Consider the following 19,470-nt stretch of genomic DNA (forward strand, 5'->3'; position numbering starts at 1 on the left):
CACGCTCCTGACAGGTGTCAAGCTTAACCGAGCAAGACAACCCGCCTTATGTGAAGAGCGAGAAACGACGTCTTCGTACTCTAGAAAGCCGCTGGGGAGCCGCACGAACTCTAGAAGGCGATGATACAGGTGACAGAGACGAGTGAGGAGAAGGAGAGGGAGACTGTCTAGATCTCTTGACGGGCAGCCTGACATCCTTCCTCCTCCGACGTGGTTCCGTCTCTCTCTTGGAAATCACAGCAGCAAGTTGTTGCTGCAAAGAGCGAAGAATCTTCTCAGTAGGAGAAGACTCCCTCTCAGGAGAGGGGCTGATCCTGTGAGAAGGCGAGGGGCGAGGGGACGCATTCTTCCTTCTCACAGGAACCGCCACTGAGCGAACTCTGGAGCGACTGGGGCACTCAAAGGAGTCATCATCTGATGACGCCCTACTCCTCCTTCTGCGGCGGGATGGCCGCGAAGGCACTATCAGGCGAAGACCGCAGTTCAGCAGAAAAGCCAGGACGCGCTCACCAACGCTCCTTTTCAACGGGCGTGAATCCGAATGAGAACTCCACCCCTTACGCGGGGAGGAAGCCTCGGAAGACAAAAAGCACTCCTTGAGGAGGCGTGCACGCGCACGGCTCCTTGGCAGTCTGGGTAGCATCAACAGAAACTGCCGAAGGCACGTCAGATCGGTGGGGGTTCCCCGTAACCCTCCTTTGGCTTTCGACATACCCTCTCCCTGAAACCTGGGAGTCCGGCAGAGGTCCAGGCCTAGAGGCGAAATGGGGCCGATCTGACGCACCCTCCACAACACAAGGGGCACTGCTGCACTTTGCACTTTCGCCTTCCAAGGCGAGAACTTTCGATTCCAGATTGCGTATCGACTCTAGAATCAACACAAGGGCATTACCCTCCACCAAGACACTGTTTCAGGGCCCGAAGGCAGCACTACAGGGTTAGGAGAAGCAAAAACTAAAGGAGGGTTAGTAGGAGAAATATCCTGACGTTTACTCTCTGAAACGCTCCTGGAGGAAGACCGCCTCACCCTAATCCCGCTCCCAAACTTGCGAAGATAGGACTCATACGACTTCCACGCTGGAATCAGAAAGACATTCACACTCCTTGCAGCGATCATCATACAAACATACATGCCCTCTACAACTCTTACGTACTGTATGTGGGTCTACCGATGCTTTCGGTAGCCTCACCCTACATTCATCCTTACTGCAAAACCTGGCGCTAACCGAACTAGACCCAGAGATCTTAGTTATAAGGAAAATCAAGCCAAAATCCAATTAATTTCACAAGTAACGTGTGCCTAGCTACCGATCCAAAGTCAATATACCAAAAAACCAAACAGGATACTTAAGCAGCCAAAAGTTTCCAAAATTCCAGACGGAGGTGCTGAAAACAGATGTTTACAGCACCGGCGACAGAAAAAATCTGAATAGAAAATGGGAATGGTTCCTGATACCCGCCTCCCAGCGGCGGGAATGGGTACTAATCACCTGACTCCCACTAGTGTGTCGTAAGTTTTTTTAAATTCTGTCGGACTTTGGAAGAATACAGCTATATGTATATCTGACAGGTAAGTTGCATGAACAAAAGCTCAATTCAGGGTGGTTCTTCCAGCAAAACCAAAATCTGTTAGTACCTTAGTACAATCATATGCTTAAAATTTACTGAAAAGTGCCATAGAGCATTTGTAAAATATGCATGAACTGAACCTGCATAATATAAATACTTCACCTCTTTGGTTGTAACAGCAATGATTCCATCTTCAATGGGAGCAATCATTTTAGGCTGTGATCCTAGAGAAATAGATGTGCCATTGTACGTATGTTCAACAGGATCTACAAAAGAAGAAAACAGTTTAGTATTTCAAAATAAAACACGTCCACAGAACCAAAGTTTGATATCTAAGATGAATTCTTTGACCAATAAATCTTATCTAACTTATTTCTATTATTCCTTGAAATAAGAATTTTTTTTAGCATAAAATTTGCAAGATTCAAAATAGCAATTTTCAATTTGTAATAAAAACAAAAAAAATACAGTGTGTCTTACCTATTGCCTTTATAGTGTCATCAATTCCTGCTGTGTAGATGAGATTATCTTTAATAATGAGTCCACTGACATGATTACCGTGTCCCTTTCCAGCAATTCTTTCATTCTGGCCTAAAAATATAAACAAAATTGATTCTTTCATTGACATAAAATAAAGTTGAATTCAATATGTTTGTTGCACAAAATGCATTCGATGACTGACTTTCTCTGCACCCTTCCTCACCGCACATAGCAGTTTTTGCTTGCAACAACACTAGGCAGGCTGTAGCTGTAAATCGTGTCATTTTCTAGCAACAGGCTTAATACCCACAAAGTTTGCTAAGATGTTTTATTTCGTCTACAACCAAATTGTGGAACAGTTTGCCAAGTACATACACTGTAATTCATTGATCAAAAGTATTTTAAACAAAGAATCATTGCAACAAAAGAAAGGAGGGTGTTAGTAGTTCATGCATCTTTGTGCAACAGTAAATTAGATCAGTAGATTTAGTTACAAACTACAATGTTCTTCAAATAATGCAATAATTCATTGGTAAAATTCTTCAGGATAAAAGTCACCTGTATATTTTCCCTCTTGCAGAAGTATGAACCAACGGAACCATCTTTTGGTAATTGGGAATAAATTTTAAAAACATACCAAATTTGTAACTAATTTGTATTTTTCATACCAAATTTGTAACTATTTGTATTTTTCATAACTACAACCTGAGGTCTTAACATTAGGATTTACTAGCGCCAAGCTGGAAACCGGTAGAATTAAAATTACACTTGTGAGATCCAGGGACTATGGCATCTATACCAGTCACGGGGCATGTATACCCAGAATGCCCACGGCTACCTGTGACCCATCAGTTATATTTCTAACCCAGTTTAGACTGCTAGAGGGGTGGTTCGAGGTGGGCCTTTAACTGTTAAGACCTCAGGTTTGTTAGTTATGAAAAATACAAATTAGTTACAAATTTGGTATTTGTTCATACACGAAATAAACCTTCGGTCTTAACATTAGGATAGACTTACTATTGGAGGGAGGTAAGTCTCTACAACTGACTGGGAGTTTGCCACCTTATCCATTTCCGAATATATAGGGAAATTCTAAGAGAATGGACAATGAACCTAGGACCAAAGATATAAGCGGATCTATTGGTTTCCTCCCACTGGGTGTAGATACCATTCTACTGTTTACTCTTGTTCCTTGCGACTGGATCCACCTTCACCCCTCTTTTCCTTATTATCCAGAGGGGTGTGTTGCTACTGAAAAAGTATATCATCAGCTAAGATAGCTTCACAGTATGACTGACCATCTCACCTGCATCTAGTCCGTTCCAGCACATGACGGTACTCTCCTTCATATTGCCCGTAGTTAAAGGAGTAGGAAGAAAGTAGTAAAGAAAAAAGACCAGTCATCCCATTCATTCTACTTTCATACCTTCATCTTAGACTAGACGCAAACTGACCCGCCAGGGGCACTGGATGAACTATATCACTTGTTGGCCGCCACCACTGGACCCAAGGAAAAGGTGTCCAAGGATCTATGGGCACAAATCTTTCAAATAAAATGAGGTGAAAGTTGTTTGGCGCTTCCACACGCCAGCTTTCAGAATTTTATCCACAGACATGTTCTTTTTAAATGCCAGGGAAGCACTCACACCCCTGATGTCATGAGCTACTAGCTCCCTGGCTATCTGACCCTCTGTCTTCTGCAGTACTATAAGCATCTCTGATCGTCTCCCTTAGCCAAAATGATATTGTATTCTTGGACACTTCCTTCTTGTTCCGTCCTGTACTTACGAACAAGCTCTGGCACCCCCGGCCTGAGGTGCTTGTTCTCTTTAAGTACTCCCTTAGTGCCCTGACGGGGCACAGGAGCATCTCAGCTTTGTCGTTGTCTACAAAGTCTGCCAAGGAAGGTATGGTAAAGGAGTCGAATCTGCCGTCTACTATTGTTGGATTTTGGGTCTTTGCCACGAATTCTGGGACAAACTCACACACCATTGATCTCCAACCTCTCGAGTGCTTTATGAGATATGAGAGGCCATGTAGCTCCCCCACCCTTTGGTTGAAGCCAGGGCCAATAGAAGACTGTCTTCAGGGTCAGGCTCCTATCCGTGGACTGCCTTAGTGGTTCGTAGGGGGGTTTTGTCAGACTACTCAGTACCTTGGTCAGATCTGGGGCTTTTAGCTCCTTTGGTGGGCATGACTGTTCAAAGCTCCTCATCAGCATGGCCAACTCCCATGAAGACGATATGTCCACTCCTTTCATTCGTAAGACTGAGGCTAGAGCAGCCCTGTACCCCTTCACTGCAGATACAGACATATGTTTTTCTGTTCTGAGATATATCAGAAAGTCTGCTAACTGCTGAATAGTGGTACCGAGTGGAGACACGTTCCCTCTACGACACAACCTCACAGTATGCTGACCACTTTCCTTGTATACTGTCGCAGATGATTTTCTGATATTACCTGCCATCTGAGTTGCTGCTTTCTGCGAAAACCCTCGCTCTCGGAGGAGATACTTGACAGTCTCCACCCGTGAAGCGATAGGGACTTCACCGACTGGTGGTACCTCTCCACGTGAGGCTAACACAGAAGGTTGCTCCATGGAGGTAACTCTCTTGGCACATCTACTAGGAGTTCCAGTAGGTCTGGAAACCACTCTGCTTTCGGCCATAACGGGGCTACCAGGGTCATCTTGAGGTTCTGAGACCGCATTACCCTGTTCAGAACCTGACGGATTAGACAAAATGGAGGAAATGCGTACACGTCCAGATTGTCCCAGGGGTGTTGTAGCGCATCTTCTGCTACTGCCTCTGCGTCCGGGACTACTGAACAATACACTTCCAACTTTTTGTTGTACCTGTTGCGAATAGGTCTATGATCGGTCCTTCCCACAACATGAGCATCCTGTCCACTACCTGTTGGTGTAGGGACCACTCCGTTCCCAGAATCTGATCCCTGCGGCTCAACTTGTCGGCCACTATGTTTCTTTTTCCCGGAATATACCTGGCCTTGATGTCTACCAGGTTCTCTATAGCCCACTGGTGAAGTTGAACTGTCATCACATGTAACTGCCGAGAAACTAGGCCTCCTTGCTTGTTTATATAAGCTACTACTGTGGTGTTGTCTGACATCAATACCACTGAGTGTCCCTTTACTCTCTCCCTGAATTCTTGTTAGAGCCAGGAAAGCTGCTTTCAACTCCAGCACGTTTATATGGAGTTCTCTGTCCTTGCAACTCCATTTTGCTGACACCATCAACTCCTCCATATGGGCTCCCCAGCCTTCTAGTGACGCATCCGAGAACAGCAAGAGGTCTGGGGAGGATTGTTGAAGGGGGACACCCACTGTCAGATTGTCGTCGTCCACCCACCACAGCAAGTCTTTCCTCACTTCTGCCGACAAGGGAATTTGCTCGTACTGGTGATTCTACTGTTGGTGACCAAAACTCCTTCATCCTCCATTGTAGGAGACCGAAGGTGTGGCCTTCCTTGTGGTACTAGCTTCTCCAGGGAGGTTAGGATTCCCAGCACCACCTGCCACTGTCTTGCTGGCTGTGTCTGCTTTCCGAGAAAGGCATTCACCACTTGTTTGCATTTCTCTACTCTTTGGTCTGTCGGGAATACTTTGGCTTGTGTTGGGTGGTCTATCACCATTCCCAGATATTCCGAAAACGTTTGACTTGGATCCAGCTGCGACTTCTGCTGATTCACCACAATACCTAGGCTGTGACAAAGCTGCAGGAGGGCCGCCCTGTCCTTGAGTAATTTCTCCCTGGACTTTGCTATCACCAGCCAATCGTCCAGATATCTTATTAGCCTGATCCCCTGAGCATGCGCCCACGCCGACACGAGGGTGAACACTCTTGTAAAAACTTGAGGAGACGTTGGCAATCCGAAGCACAGGACCTTGAATTCGAAAGCTTTCCCTGCGAGACTGAAGCGGAGAAATTTCCTTGAAGACTGATGGACTGGTATCTGAAAGTATGCGTCCTTAAATCGACTGTCAGCATAAAGTCTCCCATTCTGACTGCTTGTAGAACTGTTTTCGGAGTTTCCATCTTGAAACTGGTTTTCCTTATAAACAGATTCAGCGTTGACAGGTCTATTACTGTCCTCCACTCCCCGTTGGCTTTGGGTACCAGGAAAATCCTGCTGTAGAAGCCTTTTGTCGGACTGCATACTTGTTGCACAGCTCCTTTTCCATCATCTTCTTCACTTCGTCCTGCAGAATAGTGGCCTTCTGATTTGTGGGCATAAGTGACGTGGGGTAATGGTTGATCTGTCAGGGGCGGGGTTACCCTCGAACGGAATCAAATACCCGATCCTGAGAACATCCACCACCCACTGCTCTGCCCCTAGTTCCTGCCACACCTTCCAGTGATTTGCCAGGCAACCGCCCACTGGGTGTGGCCGAGTGATGGGAGGCGCCCATCCTATCTTCTTGAGCCTCTCCCTCTTCCCCTATTGCCCCTTCCTCTGTTGTTTCTATTGTGAAAGGGCCGATGAGTTATCCTCTTTGGGGAAGAGGGTCTTGTGACTCTATTAGGGATGCTATGTCTCACTGTCTTCTTTCGAGACATCTGCTGTTGTCTTCCCTCCAAAGGAGTAGTTTGGTTGTTAGACGTTTTCCTAACTGCCTGTTGCACCAACCTATCGTTAGTGTCCATCCTTCTTTTATCTATCGCCTCTTCCAGTATGACCTCTGGCAACAGTAGTTGCGATTCCAAGATATCCCCATTCCTCATTGCTAACAGGGAATCCAAATCCACATTGCGGCTTAGTCTAGCCAATGCTGCATCTCTCCTCATTAGCAGGATATTTGCCCAAACATTGGCACTTACGTTTGTCAGGTACGCAATCGCCTTGGACCCTGACTGTAGTAATCTAATGAACAATGGTTCATCCACTACTTTCCTTGTTGCTTCCGAGGATGCAATTTTCGCCACTGCTGTTGACCAAAGGTCTAACCAGGACGCAGCCTGAAAGACAGAAGAAGCTGTTGCTTCTAACGTAGCAGCCTCTTGGTACGTCATCGAAGGCACTCCATTTTAACCTGATCCAAGGTTAATCCAGGCCTTAACCTTACAACATTAGGGTTCATTTGTCTAGACAGCAAAGGGACCTTCGGTGTCGTATAATATTTCCTTTGTTTTATCATTGGAGGGGGAATAAATTTAAATGATCTATTAGATCTTAAGGAATTATCCCTCCCTGCAATCTTTGCGTTTACGTGTTGCAAGACCGATTCCGCATGACTCGAACAAGGCAATTCATACGACACCTTGGTATCCTCTTTAGTCCAAACGCCATGTCAATTCCAGGAGGAAGCATACTGGCCGGTGTTTCTGTCTTCTCCGAAAGGCTATTGAATTGACGAATCAAATCAATAACCTCTGCATACGAGGCCAGAAACTCTTGGTTTTCTCCTTCCTCCGGCTCTAGTGTACCACTCTCCGTCACGAGGGATGTTGTCTCGCCTCTATCTTCTGACAGACGGCCCGGAATTCCACGGCCACCTGCCCCTACGGCCGCGGTCTCTTTGATCTTTGCTGGCCGCTGTTGGCTCGATCCCAGATAGTCAGCAGGGGAACGAGAACGTCTCACTCTTTCTCTGCTCACGGATCTAGAGCGAGAATCTCGTCTAGATCTCCACGATGAAGGCTCCCTTAAGACAGAGGTAAGTTCGTCTCTATTAGCATTGGCATCGTTTTCGAGCGTCGGCGAGCCCGGCCTCGGCCTTCTATCCAGACGGACACTGCCTTCCACGAACGTATCCGCCGAGGTTGCCAACTCTCTATTTTTCGTACTTTTAATAGGAGCCTTATCGTCCTTCGTACGTATTTTGAACGGCCTTACGGGCGAAACTGGGACCTGCATTCCATCCTCTGCTGCACCTTTCGCCGCCAACGTCGATTTTACCAGAGGTATCGCAGTTTTTGCGATCCGAACTGGCAACTCCGCCTCGGCCGCTAGCTCGCCGGCCGTCACCTCTCTCGCTTGTTCGGACTCTTGCGAACGGCTTCGTCTGCCAACCTTGTGCTTAATAGCCACTGATTTTCCGACCTTCTTGCTGACTTGGAAATGACAGTCTTGGTCCGAAGAAGAGGAAGAATTGATTCTTCTCCTCTTGGCCCGAGGATCCGCCAGGAACTCCCGAATCCTCCTCCAACGAATTCTGACCTGGCGCTCGCCGTGACGTTATCGGACTTAGCGATGACGCCGAACTAGAGGAAGAAGACGAAGAAGGCGAATCACACTTTTTCTTTTTGTCTCTCTTATTCATTCTCTCCTCTATATCCTGTAATTTCTGCATTACAGTTTGCATTGACGGGTGAGAAGGCGTATTAGCGTCTGGGTTCAGTCGCGAAAAAGGCCGAGATCGGTCTGTGACGTCATCACGCCTGCCATCTCAGAGTGTGACGTATGTTGTGACGTCCTCCCTCTCGTAGGGAGAGACTGAGAGGTTTCTGCTGGCAACCGCACGTTTGCTGCCAAACTACCTCCAACGTTCTGCATCGCTGTAAATACTGAGTGGGATGGTGAAGCCGCGGCATTAATTCCCATAAATTGCAAGCCCGGGGGATGAGGAACATTCAGCGCTGCCGGACCCTGCTGGAACCGTGACGTCATATAATGCGCAAGCAGACCATCCAAGGTTGGTACGCCTGGTAGGCCTAGCGCTGACCACGTACCATCTAACCTATGCGCTTGAGTAGCAGGAGCCTGGAACAAAGATGGCGGATCTCCCCCTCTGCTTGCTGGGAACAAAGGAGAGTGCAAATTATTCATAAAATTACCCAAGGCCCCTCCTGACGTTTCCGATACAGAACCGCTAGGAGAAACCGAAGGGGTATGAGACAATTCAAAAGCAGGTGGAGAAACATATGGAGCAGCCTGGTTTATTACCGATACAAAAGAAGCCGGTAAGGTTTGGTCAACCAAAGATGGCGTCACCCCCTTCCTTTTGTATTGGCTTTTCCCATAGAACTTCTTCCACTGTTCCACCGACCAACCGCGACAAACAGAACACGGATTAGTAACCGTACATACGTTTTCCCTGCATCTACTACACGTTGGATGAGGATCCGTCGACACCGAAGTTAGGAACCTAGAACATGGAAAGCCACTGACTCCTGGGCATTTCCTTTGTCTCCTCTTCGAAGCGGTAGACGATCCCGATGTTGAGGCAAAATTCTCCATCATACCACGTATACACTCTTACCACACACTGATCACACTTGGAGAAAGAAAAGGAATGAAAAAATAAAAAATGAAATGGATAAAGAATGGGCAAACTGAAAAACCGGCTTTAAATGAGATAGACAGTAACACGTCTTATCTTAAAGGCGGTAGAAAATAACTGATGGGTCACAGGCAGCCGTGGGCATTCTGGGTATACATGCCCGGTGACCTGGTATAGATGCCATTAGTCCCTGGATCTCACAAGTGTAATTTTAATTCTACGGTTTCCAGCTTGGCGCTAGTAAATCCTAATGTTAAGACCGAAGGTTTGTTTCGTGTATTGAACAATTAAAAAATTAGCAACTGGCCACATGCATGATCAATTATATCCTCACATCCCTGTAGGAAAATTCAATTTAATTTCCTTTACTTTATTGGCAATGAAAAGTTACAAGAGACAAAAGCTCCATTACCTGTCTTGACATCCCAAGATGTAACAGCTCCATCAACACCTGTGGTATATAGGGTACTGAGGTCTGCTGACAGTGCCACTCTTGTGATTGGCTTACTGTGGCCCTGAATACCAAAAAAAAATTATATATATATATAATATTTATATATATTATATAGATATATATATTATAGATATATAATAATATATATATATATATATATTAGATATATATATATATATATATATATATATATATATATATAATATATAGTATATAGTATATATATATATAATAAATATATATATATAGATATATAGATATAATAATATATATATAAGTACAAGCATACATTAAATCAAGGAACATACAGTAGAAACCCGGTTCACGACCGTATTAGAACTCGACATAATCGGATTTCGCCACTAAATTTCCAATAAACTTTGTATCTGTTTTCAACCAAAAAACCAGTTTCCGACCCACGACCATATGATGTTTGTAAACAAAACTGTTTCCGCCAGCCGCCGCTAGTTGGCGTCATCCAGTGCTACCAAATGTAGCATAATTTCATGTTTTTTTTAGCATAATTTGACCCAAGAATTGGAGCTTAGCATAATTTCTTTCACACTTAGGGTTCTAGTACAATTTTAGAATGTATTTTCACTAAAATTTTAAATAAAATGCAGAAAATTCCTCAATTTCATACACAGCTATAGTGAATGTATCTTCAAGTGAAATTGCCTCAAAGCAGCACTAACAAATGAGTTAATTGCTAAGTTTGAACCCAACTAAGGAATGTTAAATTTTGTGAATATAAATAAATACCCACAGTGGCATGACAAACGATCAGTAAAGTGTTAATGTTTTTTCTTCATGAGTAAAGAATTACTTTTTTCCCTTTTTTAATTTTTAAAGTTTTATTTTTTTCAGTAGTTATCAAAATTTTAATTATGTCTGAAGTGATTTTCACACAATTTTCAAGTATTTATTCATTGTGTATGTGATCTGTTAAAGAAAAATAGTGTTTCAGTGGCATGATAATGATCAAGTAATAAGTACGTATGTTTTTCTTCTTGAGTAGAGACTGGTTTGTTTGTTTACCTTTTTTTTTAGTTTTAATTTTTCAGTAAATAGCAGTAAATAACAAAATTTTATATTTGAAGTAATTTTCACACATTTTCAAGTATTTATTAATTGTTTATGTGACCTGTTAAAGAAAAATGGTTCTGAGTGCATGATAATGATGCAGTAATAAGTAAAATTTGTTGTTTTTCTTCACATTTGTATGTGTGATCTTCACGCATTTGTCATATAGTATAATAGTGATTGCATATCAAATAGTGTACTAGTGATTGCGTATGTGATCTAATAAAGAAAAATGGTGTTTTATTACGAGTTTCCTAACATGTAAAGATCATCAAATTATTAGTTATAATATTGTCTGTTCGTCACTTTGTATCATTTCACCTAATATATAAATGTTTTAAATTTCCATTACATCGTTGTTTTAGCTCAAATGTATTAGAGAAATGAGATAATGATAGATTAATAGCATAATTCTGGCACAAAATTGCACCATATTTGGCATAAATTCTTGCTTGGACCGACTAGCATAATTTAGCAAAACGGTTGGTAACACTGGTGACGACACTCAGCATTGTTTAAAGTCCGCAACTAATGTTTACAAACATTCAAACATGTGTCGTGTCTTGTACACCTTGCGTGCATTTTGTTTGCTTTTTCGGTGGTATCAACTCTATACGCAGCTACCTTTTGATTCATGGGTCCCAACATTACTACTGGCTATCTATTAAAACCTTTTGCTATTGTTAATCTCTGAAATAATGGAAAAGTGTTTACATGGCATCTCGCGTTTTCCTTCTTCAAAATGTTTATATCATTTCCAACTCCAAAATAAACCTTAAGTTTCGTCTATCCTCTCCTCTGCATGAAAGTGATGAGCGAAAAAAGATTTAATCAAGCACCCTTGCTTGATTTTTTTTCAAGCGTAGACATATTCTAAAACCATGCTCACACTTGAGGCGCGTGTTTCAGTAGCAAATGCAATACGTATTTAAGTGTTAGGTTTGGAGTGAAGGCAATGTTACGTACGTAGGTTACATGTGCGGTTCGGAAGCGAATGCAATCTTTAAGCTTTGTTAAGCTTGCCGGTAAAGAAGTTAGTCATAGCTTACATCAGAGAAGCCACTATGCCATATTAAGTGAGTAGTAATTAAGAATTAAGAAGAATTTTTTATGTTGTACTGTAATACGTCAGTGTTTACGTGTAACCAGTTACATACGTAACATGTTCGGTTCGGTAGCAACGCAATCTAAGCTTTTTAAGCGTGCTGGTAAAGAAGAGTTAGCCTTAGGTTAACTCAGAATCTGCTACGGTATACATTAATTATAGAAATTAAGTAGATTCTTTTATGTTTACTGTAAAAATACGTCATTGTTTACGTGTGAGATTTGGTAGTGAAACCACTGTCACATACGTAACTTGTGCCGTTCGGTAGCGAACGCAATCTTAATCTTTGTTAAGCTTGCTGGTAAAGAGGAGGTTAGCCTTAGCTTAATCAGAGAAGCCGCTATGGTATAGAATAATTATAGAAATTAAGACGATTCTTTTATGTCTACTGTAAAAAGACGTCAATGTTTACGTATGAGGTCTGGTAGTAACACAGTTTACATATGCAACGCGTGCGCGGTAACGAACGCAATCTGTATGCTTCGTTTATAAGCGTCCTCGGAAAAAAAAAAAAAACAAAAAAAAAAAAAAAAAAAAAAAAAAAAAAGAGAGGTAGCTTGATATTAAACTCAAGAGATGCTGGTACGTAATGGTATAGTAATTAAAGACATTAAGAAGATTCTTTTACTTATAAGTACGTATATATGTACCATGCAGTACCATAATAATTGTCAAAGTCTAATAAGCTTGAAACCAGCCCTGATATTGGACAATTTGCCGTAAAAGACACACCTTTTTTATAAGGACATTTATGAAACAAAATCGTTAGTATCAATAACATTACATTTACTGAAAGATAATTTTCAATCAAATTTGTATACAGTATTGCAGTCGACTCCGTAAAAGATTTACCATAAATTAATATCGAATGTAAACGTTTCTAGGCTTATAGCGAGATATGGTTTGTTTACTACCATAGTTCCGATATAAACCACCAGGGCTGCGCTATGCTTAAATGCCGACTTACTGTAGCAAATTTTGGCAAGTTTTTGATAAATATAAATTGGGTTTAATTTTAATAATTTATTAATTTACTGTAATAATTAGACTTGCTTTTCAATGTTTTTATTATGTTAGCAACACGTTTTATGCCTACCCACTACACTACGTTCTACTTACTATTTACCTAGGTAGCCTATGGCGCTTGGTCAACAATCGGTTGGACGCAGGCTAGTTTTCTTTTATACAGTATATTATACATTTAAAATTATAAATACATGTTTAACATGATATTTATTTAACTTTTAACTTATTTAGTTGTAATTTACATGTAATGTATTGTATAAAAAAGGCAAGGTTAGGGTAATAACTGATGGTCAAGAACGGATTAATCCATTTTCAGTTATTTCTTATGGGAAAACTTGATTCAGTTCTCGAAATAATCGAATTTCGACGCTCCTTCTGGAACGAATTATCGTCGAGAACCGAGGCTCTACTGTACATTTATTTTGACAAAAATAAAAAATCTTTTCAAGTAAACTTTTAAATCCACATCATGTAAATTTTTAATGTAATACATTATTCAACTACTACTTATGCTGATGTACTTAACCAATATCTCCAAGAATAAAGCAAATGATATAAATACTTGAAAAATTTAAACCATTATCTCATACGGAAGCTTTCATGGGTTGATATGTGTGTTAATACAATAATTTGCTACAGTGAGTGAATTCCAGATTTTGATGAATAAAAAACCTTATAAACTTCCATGATTCAAGTTTACAAGTTAATTCCATAACACAATAAGTGAAAAACCATCAAGAAACAGGTAAGTAAGTTAATTTAGATCAAAGTTCACTGCCATCTTACCTTTAAGACTTTCTTGGTTTGCTGGATCTGAAGGATCCAGGTAGGTAATAAATCCAGAAAGCCCAACCGAGATAAGATGCTCTCCAGACCAGATACAAGAAACCTGTTGATCTTCTACGTCTGAGCCCATCTGGAATTCTGTCCGGCCTTCCTGATTCAATGTCCCATATCTTGCATGATTTGTCACCACTGGCAGACAACAGTTTTTTACTATCTGGACTCCAAGAAACCTGTTTAAAAATTGATAAATTAAAATACACATTCAGTATGTTGCTGTACTTGCAAAAATGTATCAGCCAAGTTATTACTTAATGCAAGTGATCAACAGCTGTCAAAAATCTAGAATTTTAGGCTGAGTAAAGGTTACTTTAGTAATGACACCATATATGCATAAATATTAAAGTTGCAGGTCAACTTAAATCTTATGCCATTTTGAATGTTAAGAACAAGTTATGTTTATGTACAACTATAGATCGTGGATATTTTACTTACACTAGTTTTTAAAATTCAGAGATATATATTCAAATAATCAATGAAGACATCAAATGATAACCTTCTTACAGAGTGGAAAAGAAAAAAAAGTCAACATGTACTTACAAGCGTAATTCCCCCACCCTTGTGAGCTGGACTTCCCAATTCTTTCTTCATTTCTCCTTCTTTTCCATCATAAATGAAGATCTTGCCATCAAAACCTCCTGTAGCAAAGTACTCTCCATCTGGAGAATACCTACTGTCTGCACAAACTTTGTATGATCCTACATTAAAAGAAAGGAAAACACAACCAAAATTAATTACAATCTTGAAAACCTGAATTACCAACTTCTTGGAAGGACACCATATACATATTATTTCTCCTACCTTGAAATACAAGTTCTAGTACACAGTTTACTAAACTACAGGACAGCATAACAAGAATACAATCAACATCCAGACAACCTAAAATCAATATTCTGCTTATCGGAATTGCTCTGGCTTCACAAAATTAGTGTGGATAACATACTTAAAATATGAACAAAACTTTACAGACTTACATTCCTTGTGCATTTAAATGTGAAAGGAGGGCCTTCAAAAAAGGCACTTTTGTTATCTTCCGATCCAGTGACAATTCTGAAAGGTCTTGTTGGTTTCCAAGAGACAGAATTTATGGCTTTTTGATGTCCTGATAAATCTCCTTTAACAGAGGCTCCGGTGTCCATCATGAAGACATGGGCATATCTGAAACAAAAAGGACACTATAACTGCTGACTATACAAACTCTAATATTTATCATGGAATGTAAACAGATTGCTACTCAACTTTTACAATGATCATCAGTTATCAACTAAGACGCTGCCCTTCAGTATAAATTTTAACTATTGTTCTTTCTTTGAAACTACTTAAGATTAAATGCCCAAAACAAATATATTTTAAGAATGAAAAACACAGTAAACTGTGTGAAATCAGTTTGGCGTGGAGATGTACTGTACGTACTTACATATTATATTTAAGTGAAATATATCAGAAATATTATGGTACCTTTCATGCAATAAAAATTATTAGAAAGAATCCCATAGTACTTACTTGCCTCTGCCTTCACCAGCAACACAAATTCTTTGCGAGTCATGTGACCAACATAAATCTCGAATAGCTCCGCCAAGTGGCTGATATTCTGCTTTTAGAAGATGCTCTGGATTGACTGTATCCCAAATGCGGACTTTGCCATGTTGATCTGTATGGCACAAGTTTGTCAGAATTAATTACAACTGTACAACAATAAAAGTTAATAAAATAAATACACAGGAAAATTTATCCACCATCTTAATAATAATTTGAAGTAACTAGAATGGCAATAATGGAAAACCAGGATCAGACGTAAACTTCTCACTCAATATCAATTTACTGGAGTACAGTATCATGCAAAGTTCAGTCAAAAGTAATTAAGAACTAATACATACTTTGATAATATAAAATGTTAAATAATAGTATGCAGTATATGCACCATACATAACTCAATTTTAATTTTTTCAATTGTGTCTAGCCCTAAACCATTATCTGAAACTCTGTAAGTCAAAAAGGTCTGAAACAGGATACGTATTCTAAGTAAAAATAACAGATTTGAATATGCAAGTACTATCTAGTATTTTGTAACCGTTTAATAGCTTTCATCCATCCACACAAGCAATGTGATGGGTGCAGTACTTGGGAAGAAAGCAAAGCATGCACTTAATATCATATCATACCACAAGACCTGGTCTGATAGAGTCAGAAAAGATGTCATGTGGATATTGTGGGATGAGGCCGGGTAACTGGAATATTATTTCATCAAATGTAATTGTCCAAGATATCCAGAATTGCAAAGCTTACTAGAAGTAAGGCATTTTATGTCCAGCCTGTACTTGGGCTAAATATTATGCTTGAGGGGAAGACTAAGATCTTGAGCATTCTTTTTACCTTGACTACAAAATGGGCAGTTATCTTTCACTATTTAACAAGTTCTTGTGGCTAGAGATACGTTTGCACTGAATGAGTAACGGTTTCATTATGAACTAAGGAAAGTATCCATGTGGATGATGCAGGAATGCCAGGAAAGCATACTCAATATGTACTGAAATATCGAAGATAAACACAGATGGGGTCATAAAATTTTCACAAATGCAAATCATACACGACACAAGAGATTTCCAAAGAAGGGGGAGAAGGATCAATATGACGCAGCAAAGTGATAGGCCTCACTGTCAAAAACACACACTTGTAACTGAAAGGATTAGTATATGGGAACTGCTGGCACTTACACAGTCAAGAGAATTTTACAATACTAACTTACCACCAGAACATATGTAGAAACCAGAAGGGGAGTACTGAGCAACGTTTACTTGTACAGAATGCTCGGTATATACATCTGCAACTGCTGGATTCTACAAAAGAAAAGTACATACTTCCTTATTTCCTAAAGAGCATTAGAAGATACTGCAGGCTACTTGAATACACCCATCATTAATTTATGCTGTTATTACTGACCAATCCAGTGCATTGTAAGCACAATATGGCTAAAGACTGTACACATGAGAACTGAAGTAAAAATCCAGTAATGAAGTATTCAATACAAATTATGAGGACATACACACCAGTTTCACAACACAAACTATCCTTTTGGAACTAGAAAAAACTTAAGATGAAATAATATATCACTGGAAAAATTGAAGCTTATAGTTATTTTTTGATACATGTCATCTTATACATCTTTAGCATAAAAAAATTTAAGTAAAAAACCAGCTTTTACCACAGGCTTATCTATCAAATATAATCTACACTGCAAAAATTTTAACAACTGTCAAAACAATTTATCACAAGACTTACTCTGAAAACTGTAAACTTCACAATATTTCTGGACATACAAAAAGTCAACAATGTCACCAACTAGTATAAGCATTACAAAGAAAATATTTTTAAAGGACTTCACTGAAAGCTACTGAAGATTATCCTCAACTCTGAAACGGATTAAGGCTCTTACAGCGATATCTCGAATGATGACCGAGTTGTTATTTGCATAAAGTAGCTTCTTCCCCTTTGGATCCACATTGAGAACTATGGGCTGACCTCGCTGAGTGCGGGGCAAACATGCCCAAATGGAAACTGTAAGAGAAAAGACCACTTAAAATGGGATATACACCTGTACTGTACTAGAGGTTTTTGGGAACATATACCTGGATGGGGCTTATATACAAATATTCAAAGGAAACACTGCAGTCTATAGTAGTACAAATCATGAAGTTAGAATAAAAGAAAAGGAAAAAGATTCTTAAATGCAAACATTTACGCAAATCTTTGGCACGGATCTTTTAGTCCTTCATCACTAAATACGTATTTATTTCATCCATTAATACTGGTCTACAAATGACAAATATCTGTGAATATTTCATTTATAATAAAGCCTTTTGCAACAGCTTTTTTCTTTAAGGGGTTAAGATTTAAAATGAGTTCTCTCCACTCTCCGTTGTCCTATAAATTTTCTACCCGACTTCCACTACATATAGCTTTTATCTACTACATCCCTTTGGCACCGATAAGCAGCAAACAGGGAATCGGTGTTACTTGACAAACACCAGCAATTGCCACAAATTCTTCTGATACACCTGTCGTTCTCTCAAAATTCTACTTTAAACCATTTTCACATTTTGGACTTGAAAATACCATCTTTCAGTTTTAATGTGTGCTTGATATTTCTGATGTCTGTTCCAAAGCAAATTATGTAACCAACCAAACCTAACCTCGGGCACCTGTCCGTTACCACCCCGGTGCATGATATTGTTTGTCCTGAAACAAAAAGTTTCTATGAGTTTACTTTAATCTGAACAATAACTATCAAAGGAGTTAAGGTTCTTGTACAGGTATTTCACTCATTTTGTGTTTTTTTCCAAAAAACCAACTTCCCAGCTGTAGTCTCCCAACTAGCAGGGTATAAGGATAGAGTCCACATCTCTAGTAGTATTGATATGTTTACGAAACAAATGACAAACAGGTTCAAAAACATTAAAGCCTAAAAAAAATACCAAATTTGTAACTAATTTGTATTTTCATAACTAACAAACCTTCGGTCTTAACATTAGGATTTACTAGCGCCAAGCTGGAAACCGGTAGAATTAAAAATTACACTTGTGAGATCCAGGGACGTAATGGCATCTATACCAGGTCACGGCCGGATGTATACCCAGAATGCCCACGGCTACCTGTGACCCATCAGTTATTTCCTACCGCCTTTAAGATAACACGTGTTACTGTCTAATCTCATTTAAAGCCGGTTTTCAGTTTGCCCGTTCTATATAAGCATTCCGCATCATGCATCACCGCGAATACGAAAGCCACCAGTAATTGGGGCGTCATATGTATTTTACAGTGTTTAGTACAACCCCCTGGGGGTTAATTATAGTCGTCCAAATAAATACTACTTAAAATTCTTGTTCAGGAGGTAAAACAGCATAGATAAACCGCAACTGCCATAGTCTAGGCTGCCGCGGAATAGTAATATAGATCTACCATACTTTTTAGTCCAAGCGGTAATAATAGTTTTATGTACAATAATACCCACCAAGGAATGAGAAAGAAAATCCTATTTTGTATTTCATTTGTAACTGTCGAATATACTTTTGTATCCACTGCCATCTTTTGCACAATGCATTGCACCATGAGTCACCATCACCACTTATTATTCTTCTATGCTTTGTCCGTTACATAGCGTTACTGGTAGCCTACGACTGATTACTGTGGCAGCTTACATAATGGATTAAGACTCAGCTATGGACATGACCCTTCCACTCTTGCATATACTATATTTCCATAATTCATGAACTTTTCAGCACACTACCTGATGCTTATTACCACCATTATGAAACACACTTCCATGAGTTTTTTTCGTGATCAGAAACATGAATTTCATCCCAGGGGTCGGTTCTAGTTGAAAGCAAAGGTTTAGCCTGCCCTAAACTACAGCAAGTGTTTGGTAATTCTATAGAAGAACACTGTTTGGAGATATTGCTTATTAATATCTTCATACAGAAAAGGTTGCATATAATGCAGTACAGGCAAGATAATTTGACAGATTTGCCAAGATACTCTAGCTTTTTTCTATATATTTCTACAATCACTCTCAAGGGGCCAATTAAACAAAGTGCCCAGCAGTGCTTTTCTGTAGAATACCCAGGTGTTTCAAACACGAATAGTATAGGTAGGTAGCTGTCATTAATTGACAGCA

The 19,470-nt window shown here is 40.1% G+C and overlaps 1 pseudogene; it reads right to left on the minus strand.

The window, feature by feature from the left end:
* Positions 1-19,470, minus strand: part of LOC135213358 (actin-interacting protein 1-like) — a 135,643-nt pseudogene that overhangs the window by 44,521 nt on the left and 71,652 nt on the right.

Source organism: Macrobrachium nipponense, chromosome 42, assembly GCF_015104395.2.
Source record: "Macrobrachium nipponense isolate FS-2020 chromosome 42, ASM1510439v2, whole genome shotgun sequence".
NCBI classification, from domain to species: domain Eukaryota; kingdom Metazoa; phylum Arthropoda; class Malacostraca; order Decapoda; family Palaemonidae; genus Macrobrachium; species Macrobrachium nipponense.